The sequence below is a fragment of the Dermacentor albipictus genome, chromosome 10 (genome assembly GCF_038994185.2).
Source record: "Dermacentor albipictus isolate Rhodes 1998 colony chromosome 10, USDA_Dalb.pri_finalv2, whole genome shotgun sequence".
Lineage (NCBI taxonomy): Eukaryota > Metazoa > Arthropoda > Arachnida > Ixodida > Ixodidae > Dermacentor > Dermacentor albipictus.
Window position 1 is genome coordinate 24,958,057 of NC_091830.1, and position 19,252 is coordinate 24,977,308.

Here is a 19,252-nt window from a genome sequence, read left to right on the forward strand (position 1 = left end):
ACAGTGCTGCTGCGTCTGGGAGCAATCTGTGCAACTGCCAGAGACACCCGGGCGCATCAGTTTACAGTGTCTGTAGACACTGTCCCCTCCCGCGGTTTACATAGAAGGTGAAGAAGATAACCGCAATGTGGAGGATTAAGACAAACAATGTTTTCTCATTGTTTACTAAAATAAAAAGAAAAAGTTATCCCCTCATCTGAAGGCCTGACCCCGCTGCGCTTCACACGAGAGCCACGTCATTCACCGCACCTCGCCCAGCAACTTACCCAGACCCGGGCATTTTTTATGCGTTGCATATTGCAATCACTCAGTTCAGCCCTTGGGCGCGGCTGGGCAGCCACCACTGACCTTTAGCGCAACCACGTGACGTGACGTCACGACAGCCGGAGGAAAAGCTGGGCCCCAACTCGCGCAATGTGCAACGCATTCTTGGCTTGACCAAGCTAAGCCTGGTCATTTTTTTTTCTGCAACCTCACGCATACATATCGACTATAACGTGACCGCTGCGTGTTTGAGCTTCCAGAGGAGGTGTTATACTTTACGCTGTCACATTTACGCCTCATCCCGTCGGCTATGACTGGATCGCAGGATGGCTGCACGCATCTTCTCCGATTGGCTTGAAAGGCCAACGTGGCGGAACCTGACGCTTTCCAGAATAACCATTTAGCGTCCCTGGCTTTGCGAGAGCGCCGAGGGGGGTCGTCGTAAACGACACCTGTCTCCCCCAAACGGGACGCGAGTCACGGTGGCATTGATTTTATCGATCGCTTGTCGGGGAAATCCACTTGCCGAGTCAATCGACCCCGCACCAAGCCAAGCCAAGCGACAGTGTCATTTACGTTCCTACAGTCTGCCGCGCCGGACGACCCCGTACTTCGCAACAAATAGTTTTTAGCATGTCTCTATGACGATGTACCGATTACGCTATACCGGAATAGCGAATACGGAAGGGTGCAGTGTTTCGGCACATGGGTGGGCCACAATGCTGTTACCGATACGGCTTCCCACGACGGTCATGATGGTCTGTCGTATCGGGCCTCAAGAGTTCAAGCTGTCTTACGCTTTCGTGGAAGGATTTAAATGAAATATTTCTTTCTTTGATATCAAACCTGTCGAATAAAGCGACACGAAAGTAGTCTGAGTGATGCGTCTAAATATAGGTAAAAGAAATGTTAAGACTCACTTAAGAAAGGTATTAGGAAAGAAATAAGACAAAATAGAGAAGGAAGAGAGAAGCATAAAAGAAAGTACGAAAGAAAGTGAGCGAGATCGCTCGGGCCAGGAGAAATACAGACGCGCCGAAAAATCCGCATTACCGTAAACACACTAAATGTTGATTGTTCAAACCCACGAGAGTGAGTAAAAAGAAGAAAATTGCGAAGTAATCGCAGAAAACGGCGAGACATAATCTGCGAAAATAGAGCCGAAGTTTCAAAAATAGCAATACAATAGACCCGTAGCAGTTGGCAAACGGTGAGCGAAGTTCATGAAACCTGACAATTGGTAACGCGCACGGGTACTTGAGGAATACAAAGACCGAAGTTCGTGCCGACTCAAAACGTCCGGCGATATTGCGCGCCAAAAGCATCAGCTTCCTCCGAGACACGTCATAATGGGGGACTCCAGAACAATTTTGACCACCTGAGGTTCTTTAATGTGCCCCTAAAAATAATCCAAGCGAAAGCGAGCGTTTGTCGATCTTGTCCCACTTCGATCTCAACAGGGAAACGTCTGTTATACGTGCGATTTAATACAAATACAGAATAACATTTGCCCAACAAATAAACCAGAAAAGTAGTAAATAGACCAATTATGAAATGCGCTAGCCGGTTGATAAGAAGAGGAAAAAAAACGGTATTGGCAATAAAATTAGTAGTCAGCCGATACCTGCAGAGCACGTGATGGCGGAAAAAACGTTTTCTAAGAAAGTTATCGTTGTACGAATGACAAAAAAGTGTTACAGTAACCAATAAACGCTGCTATTTGTGTAAAAGTGGAGCATAAGTAGGACTAGAAATTTACACATTGTAAAGCACGCTTATGAACAATATACAGTGCACTTATGCATAATACATCGCATAACGGACTGATACACCATGGACTATATACTATATGCTACACAAATAGGCACTACGCGCTACACATGTGCACTGCATCAACCACATCTACAATGACAAGAGACGAGAACAAAATCATAGGGAGCCACCATCCGGAACTCAGATGATTGGATTAGGCCGGCCTCGAGGAATGACGTGAGGCGAACGTGGTTGTCATTGTGGCGCTTCGCGTGAGACGTTAAACTTTAATGCGGCTACTAAAATTTTTTGTTATTACTTTCTAATAATTTTATTGTGCTTTATAATTCCTATATATTATTATTTTTGTTACGTCTGTCCCACCCTAATTCCCTCTCCCTAGGCCGGAGAGCCACCCTCTATAATAATGTTTTACTCACTTACTCCTATACAATGTATCTTAGCAGCACACACTATACGTAAACACTGCAGTTTGAAATGGGTGTGTGATGCAGATCATGTGTCACAAAGAATACTTGTGCAATAAACAGTCCACGTATAAAGCCATATGCCCTATACACTGATATTATACAGTTACTGTATTTACATCCGTACGGATTCCGCAGTAAATTGCCCCAGGAAGTGTTCTTCCGCGCTTGGGCGAGATTCATCAACTCAGTGACCCGCAGTGCTCGAGCGCACTGTTAATCGTCACTGCGACGTCATAGCTTCCAGCAACGCTTCTTCATTGCCTCCTGATGACTGCATGCAGCTGCCACGCATTGTAGATGGGTTCCGCGTTGCGTTATTATGCAGACCACCCGTAAGGGAGCGCACTGCGTCATCTAATTTTCCGCAGTGCAGACCTCCAGCCGGTCTGCACCGGCGTGAAGCGTCTCTTCTGTGTCGGTTATGGTTTGTAGTGGCCTTCAAGAATGCCTACTCAGCACTAATTGGAATGGCTGATAGTGTTGCATGTGATGTTTGCGGATGCGAGGAAAGCATTGACCACTCACTGTGCCATTGTCCTCAATTTCAAGCACAAAGACAGTATTTGTCCAACACATTGAGGAAACTAGATGATCGTCCTCTGAGTGAACAGACATTACTAATTTTCTCAGAACATCTGGTTAGCTCGAGCGACTTTAACTCAAGTGCTGTCCGTACACCTATCTACACCTTCTCTCTCCCTTCATTCTTTTCCCCTTCTCCCATCCCCCAGTGTAGGGTAGCCAACCAGACTATTGACTGGTTAACATCCCTGCCTTCCTGTTTTCTTCTCCCCCCCCCCCGCAGTGTGTGCCATCCAATGGCAATCAAACACCTTCTCTCCCCCTCTCTCTCTCTTTCAGCAACTCGCCAGACGAATCGTCTTGTTCGTTCCGGAAGAACGATTCGCTGGCCAGCCAAACTTTCCTAAGCTCTGTGGCACAATCCTTACGAAGCACGACTTTTTACAACTTTCTCAATTTTGCGAAGAAATTCAAATTCCCCGAACGTTTTCTACTGGGTGCAACCTACCTGCGAATTCCATCTTACAACGGAAAATTTAACATCGCTTCCGATTTCACGAAGCCGTGCCGAAGTAGAGGAGGCGGCAAAGTAGCTAAAACGCCAGAAGACGTACACTTCGCCGGCAACGCATGCGTGCAAAAGCGCCGGTATATTAGCGCTGACATGGACGCAACAGAAAATTTGGGCGACGAAAAGCTTGCGAAGCTTGTTGCCGACGCCGCACAAGCGTAAGATGATGCGGACCCGAAGCATAGGCCATGTGCCCACCGCACTTGTAGCGAGGTCGTGGACCCCGTCGACCTCCTCAGGTGATTTACTGGGTCTCAATAAAGGTCTCGAGAAGGCATCTCGCGATCCACGAGAGCTGCGTGACGCCCTTACCATTTCTCGATTTCTTTACTCATACTTGGTAGTTTTCATAGTTTATCCTTTTTAAGAGATTCCCGATTATACGAAGGTTTGACCATTCCCTCACGTCGCCTTCGTCAAATCGGGCTTCAACTGCATCTCCAAACCTATTACTCACTCTCGTCTCTGCAGACACGAACAGCACCCTCGCCTCACAACCCGCTTCTGAGAATTCCCAGTCGCGGGGTCTCTGCGCTAGGGTAAAAGGGGGCGCTGGTGTAGTAGCCAAAAGACTAGAGACCTTGACCGAAAGGACGAACATTCGCAATATCAGGCTTCTTATAAAATGACGCCACTTAAGAGCATTAATACGCATCCGCGTGCTTGTAGGTGAACAGGCTTTCATAAGTCTCAGTTTGTAGCTGAACACTCCTTGTTGCGTTCTCCCGGGTAGCGTATTCCACCGCTGCCGAGTTGTTGCGACGTCTGTTTATCGAAGCTCGACCTACGTTACTGTTGGGTAGCATGGCGTTGTCGGCGGGCTACAGGTATCCGGCAGAACATGGCGACCAGTCAAGGACGAGGCGGTTTCTAGAGCGAAACTTGCACGGTTTATTCAATCGTTGGTGAAAGATAAGAAGAGATTGAAGTGAAAAGTTCATTGCGGGGCCCCTTAAATATGTCCACTAAAATTATAGGCGGAATGTTTCTCACGTCAACGTCACGTGCTATGAGAGAGAGAGAGAATCAACTTTTGTGCTGAGCCCTTAGTGACGGTTGGTGCGCGCTGGCACGAGATGGGGTGGGACCTTATTCTCAGCTCCCATATGCGTCCAGCAGTTCCTGGCCCCTAGCCGCCAGCGCGAGCTGGGTCGGTAGGTCGAGGCTGGACAACAAGGACAAATGCACAGAAGCGGCAGATGTAGGCTTCCCCGTCCGCATCCGCAACTCAACCGACTGCATCCCGTGCTCTTGCACAAGATGTTCCCAACAGAGCATGACACTTTATACCCTTTTTGCAGACGGTCAAAACGCACTCTAGCACACATCCTTGCAGAGTGCACTAACCTGCCAGACCGGCCATCCACTCAAGACAACCATGACAAATTAGGCATCCGTTCATCGTTCCGGTTGAGCAGGGTCCTTCGAGCGTCCTTTGTTCCCGGGGTGTTACATGCCAACCGTAACACCCTCCAGTCCTATACTGCAGTGGCCTGGCCGTCACAACCTAGTGCTCCCTTTTACTTAATTGCCGCACTAACTGCCGCAAAAATTTACTATTCGGGGTGAATTCTTTATAGTTTACTCCCAGGTACTCTTCACTTCGGTCATACGAAACACGCCTAATCGGAATCACCGGACAAAGAATACGAAGGTCGCGATTTTGGTAGGTCACCCTTTGTCTAAATAGGCAACGCGCTGAGATGAAAAGGCCTTTTGTCACATTTTTTGTTGACTTGTCACTTTTGTTAGGCTTATTCAAATGGGAGCTGTAGGAAGACATATTGTCGGGCTTCTGGGACCTTGCTAAAGATGTAAGGATGCAACGACACAGAGTGAAGTCAAAACCACGGACAAGAAAAGAAAATATGTATTCTATTGTCTCTGTGTGCATGTTTTCTCGATCTATTTATGCTCGTATCATGACAATGTATAATGAAGTCCTCAATCGATGAAGAACAGTCCACCAGAAATACCAAAATCTGAACAGTCGTCTTTAAAAGAAACATTTTGTGCATACTAACGCACATCCTTAAAAGACGTATTGTGTATAGGAACGCTTATCCGTAAAAGAAACGTTTTGTGCATACGGACGCTTATCCGTAAAAGCAACGTTTTGTGCATACGAACGCTTATCCGTAGCAGCGTTTATGTTGGGCCTAGATGAAGATTGAGCGCTGAGAACCTAAATCAATCAATCAATCAATCAATCAATCATATGGACTTTATTTTCGAAAACAAAGAAAGATCTATACAAAGATATTTGGACTGATAGCCTAAATCATAATTGTTACTTGCATTGCAAGGAAGAAATTCAAGGTCTGGAGTCATAAAAGTAAATTGCATACATATCAAATGTCCGTGCTCTCGCACTTTGAAGCAAACGCAGTTTTAATTCCTCCTAATAATTGCGAGATAATGGCCGGGACATTAAATTCATCTTCATCAAGAAAAAATAAAAAAAATATCATTCGTTGTCATTTCTCACAGATACAAGGCAGACGGATATATATACCAATTTCCAACAGAAAGGAATCCGTATAAGAAGGAATCAAAACAAAAGCAAGGGGGGGGGGTATTGCCTGGCGCTCTTTATTCGTTTGTTGTTGGGTGGAAATTTACAGATCCGTATCGTTAAGTAGATTTTCTTATACGTTTTACATACTGTTCAATGTACCAAACAAACAACCCTGCTAAAACAACATCACAAAGCTAAGTGGTCATGTCAGAAAATATTAAGTTGGAAATGAAAGGCTGCCCGCAGCTCAGATACGTAGAGCAGGGGTAATGCCTACTCAACGCAATGTCGCAAGTGGAAGCGCAAGCTGCTTACTCAAGCCCCTGGCACATCGAGCGTAATATCCATCAAGGCAGATGATTTCCGCATGCCCGCCTTTCAAAGTGCCCTCTGTAAGCAGCCCCTGCCTTTGCCTACATGCATTCGTGGCTTCCGGCCAACATTCCGCTTCTCTTAGTACTACTGCGTCGTGTACAGTCGAAGGGTGCAGTGACCTGCCAAGTGCGGGAGTTCTTATGGCTAATCCTAGTCACCAGGAAGAGGACAAAACAAGAGCTAATTCCGTTCGCTCGCCGACGACTGTGAGCAGACGGCCAACGGCCGTCTGCACGACTTATACGCTTGCAGCACGTATTTACGTCTGCTTCGAGACGGAGCAACTACGCCTCAAGATCCCCGTAGGGATTTGCCGGTTAGAAGGGATTTAGGCACAAACCCCTGGCGCTCACTCTAATGGTCTTGTGCAGGACACTTGTGCTTAGATTCTCTTGCCTACGAGGTGGCAGAGAGATCATTACGACTGCGCAAGCGCACGCTGTCTGCTCAACAGTACTGCGCAGCCCTGTCGAAGGTATACAGCAGGACGAATGCTGACATCAGTCTTATTTATTTAGAATATCTGCTGCGCCAGTACTCAAAGCATCGTAGCAGATGGGGAATTGCAATATATATACAATATAACAATTTAATATTGACTAAAGAAACAAACAAACGAATTAGTAATAAATGTAGATAACAAATACATGCGAATTCCATCGTTGACAAGTATTTTGCGACAAAATGCATCCTTCAATTGTACACCAGAGTGTGACGCATCATTCTCTCAACTGAAGTTTATACTAACGTCAGCACCCCTCTTGCGTCACTTCGATCTATCTTGCCCGACTGAAGTTAACACTGATGCTAGTGGAATCGGGATAGGAGCGGTGCTTGTACAACGTCACAGTGGCGCAGAACATGTTGTCGCATATGCCAGCCGTTGCCTGAGAAAATGTGAATGCAATTATACGGTTACGGAACAGGAATGCCTGGCAGCCGTTTTCGCCATACAAAAGTTTCGGTATTGTTTCGGTAAAAGTTTCAGCAATATTGAAAGTTACACAGATTATAGGTCCAGAAGGAAACGGAAAAACTGTGCTTCAGGCCTACAAACAATATCTGCCTGCAGCAATTTGCTCCGCACATTCTTTTTATGAGGGAAAAAACTGACTTTCTAAAAACCTCACTGCAACATTTCATTTCGCGAAATTTTCTGACATGATCACTTCTCTCTAAAATAAAATGTACACTTCTACACAGATGCCGGTTTTCACCAAGTGAATTTGATAAAAGAGTTCAAGCGTCTTGTGCGGCCCATGCTTGGACATTGGATCCCACCAGAGCTAGTTTTCGAGGGAGGTGATGCTAACGCAAGTGTTCGTAGTGCTTCAAACAAAGCATGTAAAGTGCAATTATGAGAACATATCGACACTCTACATGAGTAGCTAAAGTGAGAATCCCAGACCTCACAAGTGAAACACGTAAGTGATATTACATTGTCAAAGTACAAAATTTATTTACGTTGATGTTGCCTCATAAAATATTTGACGCAGAAAATCTATATGTACGGAGAGCATTGGAAGAAACTTACTGCACTCATTTTGCCCAAGTGAGATATAACTTATCACTTTTATTGGAATAAATGTGTATCCCTGTAATGGTGGCCGTCTGTCTCACCAGAGCGCCTACAGCAGACGACTGTGGAGGAACGGTGATGATGTGCCGTCGGTACTCTGTGAAGGTGGATGACCAACGAAGCTGTTTAGCACACGGTACTGAGGCGCCACACAATCTTAAACAAAGGTACGAGCTCATTTACTGTTATCTTTATATCCAATTGCATGGACGACGGGACCGCCGCCTGTAGCAGCCGGAGAAAACTAGACACGTGTGATGTTTTGAAGGGACCGCTACCAGGAGAGAGCGGAAGGAAAGGAGACACGCGAGCGCTTGGAACGCCGACAAAGAGAGGGCGGTGCGAACGTAGACATGGCCGACGCGGGGCAAAGTGTAGCATCTGTTCTTATATGCTTAATATCCGATACGCATTCGATTTGGACCCAAGATATTAAACTTATTTTGGGAAGTTGGTGGAGTGCTTGAAGCCTGCTTCACCTGCGCCACGGGTCGGCCCGTTATTGCACTATCTCCGGGATCGGCTCAAGGTTTTTGCACGCGGAGAACAAAAATGCACGGAACCCTAGCCATAAGCAAGTTTGCTGTAAAAAAATAGTGGCTTATTGTTTAAAGGGCTGCTGTACTCGACGGGAGATGTTCTATTCCACCGTCGCTTGGGCAATATTTTCTTTTTAAGTGAGGCGAGACTAGAAATTACTTTCCTGCCTACCTACCTGCCGCAAGGTGCCAAGAACGAAACTAAAAGTGCTTTGCATTAAAACACCCTGCATAAAAGTTGGAGAGTGATTCAATTTCCAGTAAATGCCTAGGAAAGGCAATGAAATGATTTGCTCAGCGACTTGGGGAAGAAAATGGGGTGTGCGAACCATGTCATTTCTACCGAGGCCCACAGCGTTTCAAATCAAAGCGTCCGCGTCTTTGACCAGAGGAGCAGCGTCTCAACGAAGGTGTCTCTAAACTATACCTGTCACCATTTGAGCCAAACTTTAAAAAATATTCAAATGCTACGTCGATGAACAGAACCAAGGTACTGTTGTTTGCCGTCGCTTGGAGTCAGATTACTTTTTTCATTCCACCTAATTAGATAACTAATCTTAATCAATTAACCAACTTCTCAATTATTATAATTAGGTGAAAAGTGTCAATGAGAGAATTGTAGAGCAGCGTGAAAAACACTCGATACAGGTTTCTGTTGCTCAATACGTGCTACATAAAACTGTTTTTGCCACCGTGAAAGAAGCCGGCAAACACATGCAAAATTGCCGCGCGACTGGCCGCTCGAGACACATTTAGAAAGTTCACGATGGTGGTTCAGAAAGTTTGATGGTGGGAATACTTGACGGTAAAAAAAAAGCAGAAAACAAAATGGCGCAAGGATACTTCCACGTACTTTTGGCAGTAGTGCAAGTTGTAAGTTGCAGCACTGCCTAAGCTACGAGTATACTTTTGAGATAGAGCACAGGTAAGAGTGAAGATAGAAATTACCGGACGCTTTAGTCGCCGATGTTTGCTGCTTGTCATTCATCTTATATATGCTGTTGTCGTGTGGCTACACGATCAATCCCTACACGATCAAGCGCCTCGCGTCTTGTCACTCAACACGTTTCAATGCTGAATAAAAATTACGCTCTCTCCGCAAGGTCCACCGCGGTGGATGAGGGACGTGCCAGTCACTGATATCTGCAGCGCGTCTGTCATCGCAATGCGCCATTTCGCCGTGCTGGCTCACTAAAACTTTGCTTTCACCGATTCTGCAAAACTCTCCAAAAGGATTTTTTTTTCTTCTCGCTTCTTTCATTCTATATTGAGCCACTGTAGTGTCCTTTCAAACTCAATCGTGATTCCTGCGGCTTTCACTAAGGACGGACGGAGGCAAAGGACTGGCTTCAGGAGGTCGCTTCAAGGAGAACGTTTCTCCACCAGAAAGCTTCGCCCGCCACCACAGCACTCGCTGTATGACGCAGAAACGCGAAACCTTCCAAAGAGACCGTACCAGAAGCCGTTATTGCCTGCCGATAATTTTTTCTAAGGCTTCCAGCATTTGAGGCAGGCGGCTTATTTCATACATATAAGTTGGCGTTTCGACTGCGAAGGGGTTGGCGAAAGAAGCCGAACATGGAATGGGAGACAGCAGCCAAGGCGAGATTATTTGTTACTGTGCGGCGCGCTGATTATAAGGCGCGTATTGCACAACACGGGCTTTTTACGCGCATGCATGTCCTCACTCCTTTGTGACGCAACGTCGGCTAAAGCGCAAAGTCGGGGAGTATTAACAGGTTTTCAAAGAGAGACGCCATACGAGACTTGTGTAGCCCGCATAACTTTTTTCTGCTGCTCGGGAAGACTTACGTGGAGCGCTTCACTTCGCTCAAGCTGAAATACCAAAGGCTTTGGACTCCTGAAGCTCTGTCTCAACACTTTATGAACTTCTTGCCACTGAAGCCCAGGGGATGTCGGCCGTCTGCTAGGCGGAGGGAGGCTGCGTCCGCCCTCGTCATTGCTGGCAATAATAAAAGCTATATATATATATATTGAAGTGGGGTTTATGTAGCTCGTTCGAGGGATCGCAGGTAGCTCTAGATACGAGTCCTAGCGCTTCGCACCAACAACAACCCGCGCTCGTGTCTCGCGCCGCAGCGGTGGCAGTCCGCACAGTGCCACATGCATATTACCCACTACAACTACAGTGCCACATGCATATTACCCGCTACAACTTCCCCCGGGGCGAAGAGGAGCCATCCTGGCGACCTAAGGCGATGATACGATAAGGGGGTCGTGGTACGGCTTCAGGCGGCTGACGTGAACAGTCTCGCGGCCACGGCGGCGTTTGTCCGAAGATGGCGTCACCGGTTCGACCACATAATTCACAGGCGAAGTACACGCGACGATCCGGTACGGACCTTGATATTTCGGGGCAAGCTTTGGGCTAAGGCCTGGAGCTTGGAAGGGCAGCCGAAGCCAGACGTGAGAGTCCACGGCGAAGGACTGTGTGGGCTGATCGTTGTCGTGGCGATCTTTGCGGATTCCTTGGGTATCCGACGTGAACGAGCGAGCCAGTTGGCGGCACTCTTCAGCATGGCGAGCAACTTCGGAAAGAGGGGTGAATTCAGAGGCATCCGGGTGATATGGTAGTACGGTGTCGAGGGTAGTGGATGGTTCACGCCCATAAAGAAGGAAAAATGGTGAGAAGCCTGTGGTAACCTGAACGGCGGTATTGTATGCGTACGTCACAAAAGGGAGGACATCGTCCCAATTGGAATGATCCGACGCAACATACATGGTGAGCATGTCCCCAAGGGTGCGGTTGAATCGTTCCGTTAGACCGTTAGTTTGTGGGTGATACGCCGTAGTGGTGCGGTGAATAGTGCGGCACGCGGCGAGTAGCTCATTAATAACTTCGGACAAGAAGACACGGCCTCGGTCACTGAGCAGTTCTCGCGGTGCGCCGTGCCGTAAGACGAAATGCCGTAAGATGAATGCGGCGACGTCGCGAGCAGCAGCCGAAGCAAGTGCAGCAGTCTCAGCATATCTTGTCAGGTGGTCTACTGCGACAATTATCCAACGATTTCCGGTAGCGCTGCATGGAAGAGGCCCATAAAGGTCGATGCCAACCCGATCAAAAGGACGTGCAGGACACGGTAAAGGTTGCAGAGGGCCTGTCGTATGAGAAGATGTCTTGCGTCGCTGACAGGCTGCACATGACCGAATGTATTTGCGGACATAAGAATACATGCCGCGCCAGCAGTACCGCTGGCGGAGCCGCTCGTAGGTTTTCAGGACGCCAGCATGAGCTTGTTGTGGGTCTGCATGGAAATACGTGCATACGTCGGAACGCAAATGGCGAGGGATGACTAGTAGCCATTTGCGACCGTCGGGCTGATAGTTTCGGCGGTACAATATGGCGTCCCGTAGCACGAAGTGGGTGGCTTGGCGACGAATGGCTCGAGGGCATGTAGACGTTGAAGAACTGCTAAGAATGTCAATAAGAGAAACAATCCACGGATCTTTTCTCTGTTCAGACGGCATGTCAGTAACAGCAAGCGTAGCAACCGGGCACTCTGTGGATGAAGGTGGCCTTTCGTCGGATCGCATGGGCGCACGGGAGAGCGCATCTGCATCAGAATGTTGGCGCCCGGATCGATAAATGACGCGAATGTCAAATTCTTGGATCCGAAGAGCCCAACGTCCAAGACGCCCCGACGGGTCTTTCAGTGACGCAAGCCAGCAGAGCGCGTGGTGGTCTGTCACAACGTCGAACGGACGGCCATACAAGTAAGGGCGAAATTTGTTTAAGGCCCAAACAATAGCTAAACATTCTTTTTCCGTGACAGAATAATTGGATTCTGCCTTCGTGAGAGCACGACTCGCATATGCAACCACATATTCTGCAAAGCCAGGCTTCCGTTGGGCAAGGACGGCCCCAAGACCAACGCCGCTGGCGTCGGTATGAACTTCAGTCGGTGCACTCGGGTCGTAGTGGCGTAGAACAGGCGGTGAGGTAAGCCGACGACGCAAAGTGGTGAAGGCTTGGTCACACGCCGGAGTCCAGTCGCGAAGGTCACCAGAGCCAGCCAGGAGCTTCGTCAGGGGAGCGATGATGCAGGCAAAATTGCGCACAAAGCGGCGAAAATAAGAGCAAAGACCGACGAAACTGCGGAGCTCTTTCACTGTAGTCGGCCGCGGAAATTCTGCGACAGCACGAAGTTTGTCAGGGTCGGGAAGGACGCCGTCTTTGGACACGACATGGCCAAGTATGGTCAGCTGGCGGGCTCCGAAGCGGCACTTCTTCAAGTTAAGTTGAAGGCCGGCGGTGGTAAGGCAAGTAAGGACTTCGCGTAGACGAGAGAGGTGAGTGGTGAAATCAGGGGAGAAAACTACCACGTCGTCTAAATAACATAAGCATGTCTTCCATTTGAGGCCTCGTAGAAGATTGTCCATCATCCTTTCGAATGTCGCGGGTGCATTGCAGAGGCCGAATGGCATTACGGTAAACTCATACAGGCCATCAGGCGTAATAAAAGCTGTCTTGGAGCGGTCGGATTCATCCACTGGCACTTGCCAATAGCCCGATCGCAAGTCCAAAGAAGAAAAGAATTCGGCACCATGAAGACAATCTAAGGCGTCATCTATGCGCGGTAGAGGATAGACATCTTTTCGTGTAATCTTGTTGAGGCGACGATAGTCCACACAGAAACGAATCGAGCCATCTTTTTTCTTAATGAGTACTACAGGAGATGACCAAGGGCTGCAGGATGGCTTGATAACACCACGTTCAAGCATGTCTTCAACTTGCTCGGCGATGACACGACGCTCGGTGGATGACACGCGGTACGGACGCTGGCGTAATGGTGCGTGATGGCCCGTATCAATGTGGTGAGAGACGGTACTTGTGCGGCCTAATGATGCTTGGTTGCAGTCAAAAGAGGCGTGAAAATCATTTAAAAGAGTAATAAGCCGCTCACGTTGTGTCGGCTCGAGGTCAGCGGCAATAGAGCGACAAAAAACATCCGGTGGTACTCGGTTAGATGGCACATGGGGTGCCAGTGCTGTTACGTTGGCAGTATCCACGTCGTCGGGAACAGGGAAATGCACAATAACGTCAGCGTCCACAGTCTGGATGGTACCAATAGTCTCGCCACAGTGCAAAGCCAAAGTGTACGAATTTGGGTTAGAAATCAGTATTTCTGCAGCCCCATGGTGCACCGTGAGGAGAGCGAAAGGCAACAATATAGGCTGGCGGCGAATGAAGACGGCAGCGGGTGAAAACATGACCGTCGCTTCGGCAAGCGATGCGCATGAAAGAGGGACAAATACCGCGCTGTGAGGGGGAAGGTCAGTATCGGAAGCTACACAGATCCTGGTAACATCATGAACTTTAACGTCGTGAGATGGCATATCGCACAGAACGGAGAACTGAACCTCAGCACGTGCACAGTCAATGACGGCGTGATGGCGCGACAGAAAATCCCAACCGAGAATCACATCGTGGGAGCAACAAGTTAGCACAAAGAAATCAATCGGATACAAAATGTCTCGAATCAACACCCTGGCAGTGCACATAGCGACTGGCTGAACTTGCTGTGCACTGGCTGTTCTAAGCAATAATACCGAAGGCATCATGGTCACTTTCCGTAATTTACGGCAAAGTTTCTCACTAATCACAGATACAGCAGCACCTGTATCGACGAGGGCAAGACATTTGATGCTATCAACAGACACTTCAATAACGTTAGCGGGGGAAAAACGAGGACTTTGATGTTCCGACGATGACGCAGTTCGTGCCTCAGGAACTGCGGAAATCAGTTTTCCGCCTCAGTAGTACTGGCACTGGGCCTACGACGCATGGGTGAGAGTGAGCGCCGACGAGGGGAAGGCGAGCGACGAGTATTGTAGAGCTGTGACTGCGGTGCTGGTATGTCATCAGCAGCGTAGACTTCCGATGGTGGTCGCTGAGGCATACGGTATGGTCGGAATCCGGAGCTGGGTGGTCGCGCGGTGCCCACGAAGGCCGGCAAGCGCCGGCGGCAGAAGCGCGCTACATGCCCCGGTGTACCGCAGGCATAGCATATTGGGCGGTTGTCAGGAGTACGCCAAGGATTTGTGCCTTGCTGCTGTGCGCTGAAAAAGGGAGCGACCTGCTGGCGAGGCGAGGGCGGATGAGAGAACACCGGCTGGAGAGGCGCTGACGGCGGAGGAGAGAATCCCGGCAGACGAGGCGCCCGTGCAGCGGCTTCAGCATACGTCAGAGGCGCGGCCACGGGAGCCGGCTGACACGGAGGTGGAAGAGCTTCGGTCACTTGCTCTTGAATTACCTGTCGGATCGCTGGAGCCAAATATTGAGAAGGCTTCTCCGTGGTCGGCAAAATCGAGAGCTGTCGCGCGACCTCCTCGCGCACAAATTCTTTTATTTGCGTCAGCAAAGTTGCGTGGTTGTCGCCAATAACCAATGCTGCTAACGAATCTTCCGTAGGCGGTGGGCGCCGAGCTAAGATGCGTTGTTTCCGTAGCTCGTCAAAACTTTGGCACAAGTTGATAACTTCGGCCACCGTACGCGGATCCTTCGCTAGCAACATTTGAAATGCGTCCTCATCAATGCCTTTCATAATGTGTTTTATCTTGTCCTGTTCCGCCATTGACGGATTCACGCGCTTACACAGGTCAATGACATCTTCGATGTAACTTGTGAACGTTTCACCGTGATGTTGCGCGCGCCCCCGTAAGCGTTGTTCTGCGCGAAGCTTGCGCACAGCGGGGCGCCCGAACACTTCTGTGAAACTTGTCTTGAATCTGCTCCACGTTGTGAAATCGTGTTCGTGGTTTCGGAACCAGAGGTTCGCGACGCCGGTTAAGTAAAACAGCACATTGTGCAACTTTGTGACGTCGTCCCACTTGTTATGCTGGCTCACCCTTTCGTAAGATGACAACCAATCCTCCACGTCATGATCATCGGTGCCGCTAAAGATGGCAGGATCACGCTGGCGCAATGCACCGGAAACGATGACCGTCGGAGGCTGGGGTGCATCTTCCTGGGTGGTTTCGTCAGGCATGGTCGCAGCAGTCGGTAGCGTCCTGCTTCGGAGTTCCAGTTTTTGAGGTTACCCCGCAGCTCCACCAAATGAAGTGGGGTTTATGTAGCTCGTTCGAGGGATCGCAGGTAGCTCTAGATACGAGTCCTAGCGCTTCGCACCAACAACAACCCGCGCTCGTGTCTCGCGCCGCAGCGGTGGCAGTCCGCACAGTGCCACATGCATATTACCCACTACAACTACAGTGCCACATGCATATTACCCGCTACAATATATATATATATATATATATATATATATATATATATATATATATGTATATATATATATATATATATATATATATATATATATATATATATATATATCCCTGGTCACTCATCAGCTACGGACAACATTTGAAGAAAAACAAAACATGCGCACAACGAATGCACTTGTTGGAACGCTGCGTCATTCGGTGACGCCACCGCAAACTCTGCACGTGGAGAATTTATGAATGATAAATCAGACAGGTTTGTCTGAATATATGCACGGCGCGTGTTCGATTCCTCCAAGCCGCGGAGAAATTGTGAATTACATTTTGCCGCTGTACAGCGGCACATACTAAGTGTTTCGTAGTTACGCAAGTTGGCGTCAGTGAGGTTTGGTGAAGACCGGCACACACCCTGGTGGCAAACACACCCGGTCACCCAAGCAGGTGTCAAAGAGCTTCGTTAAGAAGCAGCACCGACCCAGTTCCGCATCACCAGTGATTCGCGTTGGCGTGAAAGAGGTACGTTGGAGAGCGACACATAGGTAGGCGTGGCACATTCTCACTGACCCAATCTCGTACGATGGTTGGTTTCGAACCCCTGCTCCTCCCTGAGCACGGCAGCCTGATGCTCTGTTTGTCACAATGCAAACATTCTACACTCAATGCACAAAAAGGAAGTAACACCCATACCCTTGCGCGTTATCCGCGTTCACGGAGTGAAACGTCGCTAATGTTTTTTTATACTTTTGGTCATTCAACCCTCCACCTCTTTATTGTACAGTTACCTACCCTCGAGATGGCATCAGCTTTGTCAATTTGTTCTCTGTTTATTTCTACTTCTTCCAAAATAGTACAGGCCCTTTTCCGTGCAAGGGCCAAAACATTCACTAGATTATTTGGTTAGAAAACAAGGCCTATGTCCGCTGCTGTTACCTGCGGTTTAGCTGAAACGGCGGCGCTGAAAGGACTAGCGCACTCTCGCAATTTGTTTTTCAGCGTCTGTTTTGTTCTTACTTGTTGTTTTTTGTCAAGTAATAATTCAATAAGACGTTATTTCCTTCCCATGCAAGGAAGACGGGTGGACAAGACAATCTGCAATTTTCTGCCTCAAACTCACTGACAAGCTGTTTTACAGCACGGCTTGCAGCTTACAGAAACAATTGAAATGCTTAGATACAAAACACATCCATATTCTCCAACTGCTTGGGGAAAGCAAAGTTGCGTCTTTGTAAAAGTACATGCTTATATTGCGTCATTCCCCAGGAAACTTTATGGCCAAGGCAATCGGAGCCTTTCTACATGAGGGCCATTTGTTTGAGCCCGAACAAAAACTAAGTAAGAAAGGACAAAAGAGGAATGTGCTGCGAGAAGTACCAATCCCAAGGACTGACCACTCAGTGCTCCCTGGCGTATAGGTGACATGGACGATCCGAAAGCGCTGTTCTTACGCATAGCTTCTTCCTTTATTCGAGGAATCCGAGTGCTGTCATAGATCACGTCATGCGTTCCTTCCTTCCAGTCCGGGTTGACAATGAATGCAATTCTTGCACGAGAAAGAGAAGCCAGCTATTCACTGTGTCAGTCGGCAGAGGTCCCTTGGGGACTGAGAATAGGGAGAATGGAGAAGTTGAAGAAAGAGCGACATTCAAGCGCCATCACCGTGTTATTTCCGGTGGCAGCTCGGCTCCTCGCTTGTGACACGTAAACGGTCGAGTCGGGATTAGAAAGAGTGAAGGTGCTGCATTAGTCAGACGATGGTCTCTTTTCACGTGCATTCATTGTTGTAAGCTTTCTATACGTCTTCCTTCGTCTGTTGCAGACGGAATTCTTCATTCCTTCGAGGATGTTATGTATGCATTGCGGCATATATTCATTAGACGCGTTCCAACGTAAGTGACATCCGCGATTAGCTTTGGTCATAGATAGGGCCACAAGATATTGTTATGAAGCGTTATGGGCACCTGAGCGCCATCCAAAGAAAAATCGTAATTGCGTAGGAAAAGTGTTTAGATTGCGGTCTACTTTGGTGTATGTATGCGTGTGTGTCTGTGCGCGTGCGATGAAGAGGTATGGCACGTTGACTGACAGACATATAAAGGTCTAACATGGTAAGGCCACACCGGGGCTTGAAAAGACGATGCGTCGTTCCGAAGTGCCTCTGTTCGTGCGAATGTATATCTGCGTGTATGTGCGCGTGAGCGAATACGTGCGTTTGTGTGTCTGCACGTGCGTGCCAAATCGGCTCCGCCTCTCCCGTCAACGTAATCGGTGCAGAGGTACTCCGGCTTACAGACAAACTTGATACATCTATTGCCGCTGCGTTACGGGCCAGGGTGCCTCGCAAGAAGCTCGTCACGTGGGCGGCATAGATGGCGCCACCTACAGAGGAAAAAGAAATAAAGTTGACGCTAGGCTGAAGAGGGCAAGGAGGCATCGTGCTGCCTGCCGAAACACCCGCTGCTCCACACGTCGTTCGCTTGGAACGTGTTTGCGCGGCGAACAATGGTATAAATAAATAGTATGCAGATCCAACGTGCATCTTGAAAAGCACCTGAAATGATGTCTTTTTCTTTAAGCAGTTAGATAAATGATATGAAAAGGCGATGCGTACAACTGTCGTTATGTCGTCCTACTTGTGTAATGTTTCGGTGCTTATACCGCACGGGGTTACAACTTTAGTGTCAAGCGAAGTTTAGGTTTATGGCCTACACCGTCTCGTTCACGAGCTATACCGACACGTTTGCAGGAGCTAATGCAAATGCTGACCGTGAGACGTTGACGGAGTGATGTCATGCGGACGAAGGCGATGTAGGAGGTATGTCACGCTGAGAATGGCGAGGGGAGAGAGGCGCATCCAGAGAGAAGTACGACGACAAAGGTAGTGGTGTGGTCGACAATTATTCGCCGCTTGCATTGCAGCGTCTCAGGCCGAATAAACACAGGCGCACACGCATGTACTTTAGCGCGAACGTGCTTTCCCGAGCACGTACTGGGCGACGTGACGCAAGCATGCGGCCAATCGTGTGAAAAAAGCCACTTGGCGTTCGCACGACAAACGTGTGTACGTGCGTTCTCGTGGACAACCCCGTCCTCCCCACGCCACCCCCACGATAGTTTGAAAAAACTATGGTGACCGCCTCTGGTGCAACACGTCCAGAACGTGTGTCTGCACGTCCGTGCCTCCCCCGCTCCCGCCTCTCTCATCAGCGTAACCGGTGCAGAGGTACGCCGGCTTGCAGACTGAGGCCTTAGCTCCTTTGGGATTGAGAAGTGTTATTTCTGCTCTCTCGCTCTCTCTCTTTCTCGCGAGGCAAAGCGCGAACGGGTAAGAGCGCCCGTGAAGATAAACAAGCACAAGTGAGTGTGGGGGTACTAAACTCTGAAGAGAAAAATGCATAG

The 19,252-nt window shown here is 48.6% G+C and overlaps 1 protein-coding gene and 1 pseudogene across 2 annotated transcripts in view; one reads left to right on the forward strand and one right to left on the reverse strand.

Annotated features, from left to right (window-relative positions):
- The window catches only part of LOC139050500 (dermonecrotic toxin SpeSicTox-betaIB4-like), a 275,782-nt gene that overhangs the window by 133,686 nt on the left and 122,844 nt on the right, over window positions 1-19,252 (reverse strand). The window lies entirely within an intron of this gene.
- On the forward strand, window positions 8,426-8,605 carry LOC139051160 (U2 spliceosomal RNA; annotated as a pseudogene).